General features: G+C 48.5%; 1 protein-coding gene across 4 annotated transcripts in view; it reads right to left on the minus strand.

Annotated features, from left to right (window-relative positions):
- Window positions 1-4327, minus strand: part of INPP4B (inositol polyphosphate-4-phosphatase type II B) — a 745035-nt gene extending 740708 nt beyond the window's left edge. For all 4 annotated transcript variants that reach the window (XM_087866474.1, XM_087866478.1, XM_087866473.1 and 1 more), the window contains exon 1: window positions 4080-4327. The gene's annotated coding sequence lies outside the window, so the exon portion shown is untranslated. The remainder of the gene's footprint in view (window positions 1-4079) is intronic.
- Between the last annotated feature and the right edge of the window lie 1673 nt (window positions 4328-6000).

Here is a 6000-nt window from a genome sequence, read left to right on the forward strand (position 1 = left end):
AAAAACAATATATGGAAATTTTAAAGAATTCTATTTTTAGTTTGATCTCGGAAGATACTTTTCAATGTTGTTGTTACTCCAATAATTCAAAATCAGCATGAATATTAAGGTTGTCTGTATATCCCACAAACTTTCCCATCCTTGGAAATGTAGAGAATGTCATTCAGTGATTTCAACATTAGGCCTGTTGCATTGTTTCATTTTAACAACCAGAAGGGCACGTAAAAACAGAGATGATAGATAAATGGATGGAAAGAAACAAAGAAGGGAGAAAGCGAGGGAAAGAAAGAGGGAAGGAAAAAGAATTTTTCCTTTAAGGGAAATGTACCTCCATTCCCCCTTGAAATCACTAATTTAGATAATTCCCAAAGGAATCTTTGATCAAAGCCACATGATCTAGAAAACTTCTCAAGATTTCCTTTAATCAGCTTAACCGAATGACTACTGCCAAGTCTATTTCACTGAGGCTCTTCCGGCTATTTTGAGGCCTTCACCACGTAATCAAGACACCTAGTTGATACGGCTGCCCCAGGCAGAAGAAAGATTTATTCTAAACATCGCATTTTAAGAAACTCAGTTTGGAAAATATAATTTAAGAACACATATTACATTGAAATCCAACTCTTCACACCATGTTGGGATTATATCTATCGTGACATCTCCACAGTTGAGTAAAAAATCTAAAATTGTAACTCCTAGATATTCCATTTTCCTTATGGTACATCATCTATAAGAAGGTAATTCCAGGAAATAAGATAGTGGTTACAACTATGCCTGATATAAGAAAAACCACTGCAGTTGCAGATATATACACAACATAGTTATTATAGTATGGTTATATTACTATAAAACTTCATAAACACTTTTAAAATTCTCCTATTAATCTACAAGGTAGTTAAAATGTATAAAGTGAAGGAACTAACAAATCTTGATTCAAATGACAATTGTGCCTGAGACTCTGAAGATTCCTTAGAATTTTCTCACATATCTTCGTGTGTTTTCTAGATACATACTGCATTTAAAGTTTTGGAAAACAAAGGCTATATGGCTATATATATTTGCACACACACACACACACACACACACCACACACACGCATGATTGTAGCATCATCATCTGGATTTATCTAAAAATAAATGTTTAAGCTGAAATTATTTATCTAATAGCCTCATTTCTTAAGTCTGAATATGGAAGTATGTATATTTATGAGTGTGTCCTAAGGAGGTCTCCAATCAAGAATTTCTAACTCAACATAAAAAAAGTAGTAACAAAACGGCCTATGAAGCAAATTCTCTAGGGCTTTAGAAAGCTAGGACATCTTGAAAAATTAGAGTAGAGAATACAGAAGAGACAGACACAGCTTTGAACTGAACGTTAACATTTAACTTAAGATTATTTAAAACAGCACATTTTTATCTATTAGAATCCCCATGGTTATGAAAGACAAGAACTTATTCCACAAAGATTACAAAAATTCTGATATTTATATTTCTAATATTAGTACTGGCTGGGGTTGCACACTGTGAAATAAGAAAATGTAATAGATATTCAGTAAGCATTTTACTCACTAATTATAATTTCATAATTTTTTTAACTTTGTATTCTCAGATGTCAGATACTTACTTACCTGGAAACTGACATCCACTTGGTTGCTAAGAGATATGAGATCATTTTGCTTTTTTTTTTTTTTTTCTGTGTCTTTAGGAGAATTGCTCTCTTGGGTTTTACCTCAAAGTAGTAAAAGTTAACTCGGTTACCCATGTGGGCACTTATATTACTTGTAACTAAAGAAACTCCTGCCTCAAAAAAGAAATGAACTACTCTCAATTTGCACAATTTAAAACAAATATCTGGTTTTTTTCCCAAGCTTAATGAGTTTCCATTTCATGCAACTAAAATATAAGGGCATTGTTTTACAACCAAATTTAACTGACGAGTTTATGAATCTTTTCACAAAAATTTTATGATAAATGAAGTCATTCAGTCAATTGGCACTCCCAAAGTAAAGCTCAAATCCAACATTTTCAAAGTATTTTCTGCCTATAACTTTGACCATGTGCCTCTTTGAACAACTAGAGGGACAAGACTAAACTTGGTCTGTCCAGCTTTTCTTATCCTTTACAGAAGGTTCAAAAGCAAAACACAGTTATAAATATGTGCATTCTAACTGCCCATTAGTTTATCACAAATAAATATTGATTTGCCTAATCAAAGAGAATAGTCTTCCAAAATAAGAGCCATATTTCAATCAGCACATGTTTCTTAATGACACTGAGCATTTAGACTCTTCACATGTAAATTTCATAACCGTTCAAAGACAATCTTCTAAATCACATTTTAAAGAAATATGCTGAAAAAGCATTCCATTGCAGTAACATTTTACATTACTGTAAATGTAAGAGGTTTAATTTTTAACACCCACACACTTTTCACAAAGCCAGTGATCATTTACTCTTATTATCAATGCTTTGCTGGAGTATAGGGCAAGGGAACACGAGATAATGTGTTTCTCTATTTTGTGAGACAATGCCCACTTGCCCAGTCCCCTTTTCACTCAACTTTTTGCACACCATCAGTCAGCTGCCCTGTTGGGTGATTCCTGGTACCTCATATGCTGCTTGAGCAGTAAATCAGCTTACTACCATTCTTGGTCCAGGACCCATCAAGAAAATCCCTGTTACAAGCAAGGTCTTTGAAATGTAGTTTTACGCCAATGAAAGGGCTATCTAGTGCCCATCTTGAGGGGAAGAAGATGAATCTATCCTGTCTTCTGGGCTTTTACTTATTTTATAAACTCTCACCTTTATAAACAAGTTCTGTCACACTGAGAGGAAGGAGATATGCAAAATGTAACACCTGGAGTCATAAAATGTAATGACCTCAAATAACACATCTCAGAAAGGGGGGGGGGAACCTGGTTCCAGAGAAGAAAAAAAGAGGCAAAGGAGCGAATCTGCACTATTAAAACAGGAGTAATAGAAACCCTCCTGGGTTTTTCCAGTAAGTTTTGTGCACCAGCAGCAACCACCTGATCAATATGCACATCCTCACCCTCATAAAACCTCCTGTCCCCAAACAGAAACTGCGGGTCCCTCGTCCCCGTGTCCTCAGGGGCAGAAATCACCCAAAAGGGAGGAGATTTCAGAGGGTAGGAAGGGGCAAAACCAGGTATGTGTAGCTCCAACATCCTCATTTTCCTGCCAGCTATGAGCCTGAAAGTCCACTCAGGAACCAGCCCTGGCACCTAGGCACCCTTCCGCCTGGGCCCTCCCCGCCAGAGGGGCGCGAGAGGTTGCGGAGCCCGCAGCGCACGCAGTTTTCGGACTCCAAACCATGACCCCGCCACCACCACCCTCCTTCCCCGTGCCTGCACCCCAGACCCTCGCTTTCTAACCCCTTTCAGGGAGAACATGTTGGGGTAGGACAAGGGATGCTCCCCGGCCAAGAGGAGACATGCCTGGCTTCTCTTTGCCGGAATGAGTTGCTGGGGGTAGGGTGGGGGTGGTCATGGACGGGGGGCTCTTTAGAAAGACCCAGGACACGGGGCAACTGAAACCTCAGGACCAGCCACCCTCGCTCCCAGCCTTCACCCCACCCCTCGCCTTAAAGCCGACTTCTCCAGAGGCCGGCGGCGGCGGCTTGGCGCGGCCGGGATGGGGCTGAGAGAGAAACCCGGCGCCACCACGGCCTCGCCACAGGGACTGCGCAGGTGGGCGCAGCCCTGGAAGGTCAGCGCGGCCGGAGCTCAGAGTTACACCCCGGGCCCCGAGAGTGTGTGAGCGAGAGGATGAACCCGCGCGCTCGCCGGGCCGAGGGGCGCTCGGCGGCAGGGCAAGCGCGGAGACAGGGGTAGCCCGGCCGCCGAGCAGAGACTGCTCCCCCACACCGCAGGCGACAGGGCTGGAGGGGCTATCGGGGCTGTGAGACGGGGAAACTTAATGCAAAACAGACAGCTCCCCCCGCCAGGACGTGCCCCCGCGCTCTCAGACCCGCTCCAACGCCTCCCGAATCACCCACCATCACCCACACCACCCTGCAAAAACCCCCACCGAGCCCTCGGATCCCGGGCGGGTAATTACCTCTCCCGGAGGCGGAGTGGGGGGCGGCAGCAGCAGCAGACACTTTTAGCCTGACTTTCCTGCGTTCGCTTGCGAGCGTGTGCGCGCCGAGCGGGAGCTGTAACCTGCTATTTATAGACCCGAGCCTCAGCACCCGGGGCTGAGAACCAGGAGGAAGCGAGCAGGCGGCGGCGGCGCAGGGCGCGGGCCGCGGCTCCCCGAGGCTCCCGCGGCTCCCTCAGGCGCCCGGCTCCGGCCGCGCTCGGCGCTCGCTCCCCGCCCTCCCGCCCGCCCCGCCGCGCGCGCCGCGGAGAAGTTGTCACCAGCGCGGCCGCCTCTCCGGCTGCTCACACGCCCCCTGGCACAATTGCTACTTTCTCCCCCCACCCCCACCCTCCCTGCTCCTCTTCCTCCTCCTCCGCGCGTTCCAAGCGGTCTCCTCCCAATGTCACCAGCGGCCCAATAGAGGCGGCGGCGGCAGCGACCGTCTCGCAACTGGCGCAGCTCGCTTCCCGCTCCTGATGGAGTGGAGTTGGTTCCCCGGCCGCCCAGCCCCAAATGACCCAAACGCGCTTGCTCCGTGAGCTGACACCCTGCACCCCGACCCTCTGCAAGCGGCGACGGTCGCCCAGCCCGGGCTGGGGGAGCACAGCGGCAGAGTGGTGAGGGGTGACCCGGAGCCGCCACGCTGAAAGGGGGGGCCGGAAAAACCACAGGGTTCTCTAACGGGAGGGAGGGGGTGCCCCGGACCCCGGCCACTGGCGGCGCCCGCCCAGTCTAGGGGTGAGCGAGAGTGGGAGGTGGTGTCCCCCGTGCCCCGCACTTCAGCCTGCCACCACCCTGGGACCCGTCTCTCTTGCCACTCCTCCGCCTTGGCCCGGGTAGAGGTCTGGCGAGGGAGACCCGGGCAGTGACTGGGCCTCCAGCTCAGCGCAACCCACCGCCACCCACCGCCAGTCCCCACGTCGCGGCGGGTGCCTGAGGCCGAGCTGCTCCTAACCAGCGTGTGACACGCCTTTGGCAGCCCGAGTGCGTGGGGACAAATCTGCACTCTGCGTGTTTGGGGTGTCAAGAAAACAGGGTACGTAATCACGCAGTCTGAACGGAGACTAAAACTCCCCCACTTCCTAGCCAACAAGCCCCCGGTGGAAGGCACGCAGCCCGGTTATTCCGGGCGGTGGGGTGTGGGGCAAACGAGCCTCTCCATCCGCGCCTTACAGGTGCCACCTGGCGGTTCTCTTGCAGAGGTTTTCTGTGAACTGCTCGAAGGTAATGGGAAGGCTGGGAACGCGGAGCGCCAGTCCGCTCACATCCGCAGCCTTTCCCTTCCCTAAGGGCGCTTTAAATCCACGTTTTAAATAAAACGGAGCGAGAAAGCTAGTACACATGGGTTACATTTGCCATGCAGGAATCCCGAAGTTAGGGTGGTGAAGTCGATGTGGGTTAAGTCAGTACTTACGGTTACACAAAGTGGGAAGCTATAGCTGCCCCCGGCTGTCACCCCTGCTGTCATTTCCTGCATCTAGGCAAACATTCACTCCACAAACATTTAACTGCCACTAGGTTATAAGCTTTATCTATGAGAACAGAGACTTTGGTGTTTGTTTGTTTGTCTGTTTTTCCATCACTTTTCCTCAGAGCTTGAAACAATGCCTTACACGCTGTAGTTTCCATAAATGTTTATGGAGTAAATTAAACACTCTGGGCCAGACACTATGCTTGGCTCATTCTCTCCCTTAGCCCCTGCAGCCCTTCCCTTTTCCTCTCTTCAAGCTTTTTCTGCTATGCCCAGCCACCATCCCATGTGAGCTAGAAAGAGAGAAGGAGAAAGGTGAGGGGCTAGCAATCCAGGCAGGCCCTGTGGGGATGTGGATCCCACTTGAGGAGCCTGGGACAGTTAGGTTTCTCCTGCATGGGGCAGTGCTGAACACACCCATTTGGG

This window comes from Ursus americanus, chromosome 13, assembly GCF_024610735.1.
Source record: "Ursus americanus isolate L20-20 chromosome 13, mUrsAme1.1.p, whole genome shotgun sequence".
NCBI classification, from domain to species: domain Eukaryota; kingdom Metazoa; phylum Chordata; class Mammalia; order Carnivora; family Ursidae; genus Ursus; species Ursus americanus.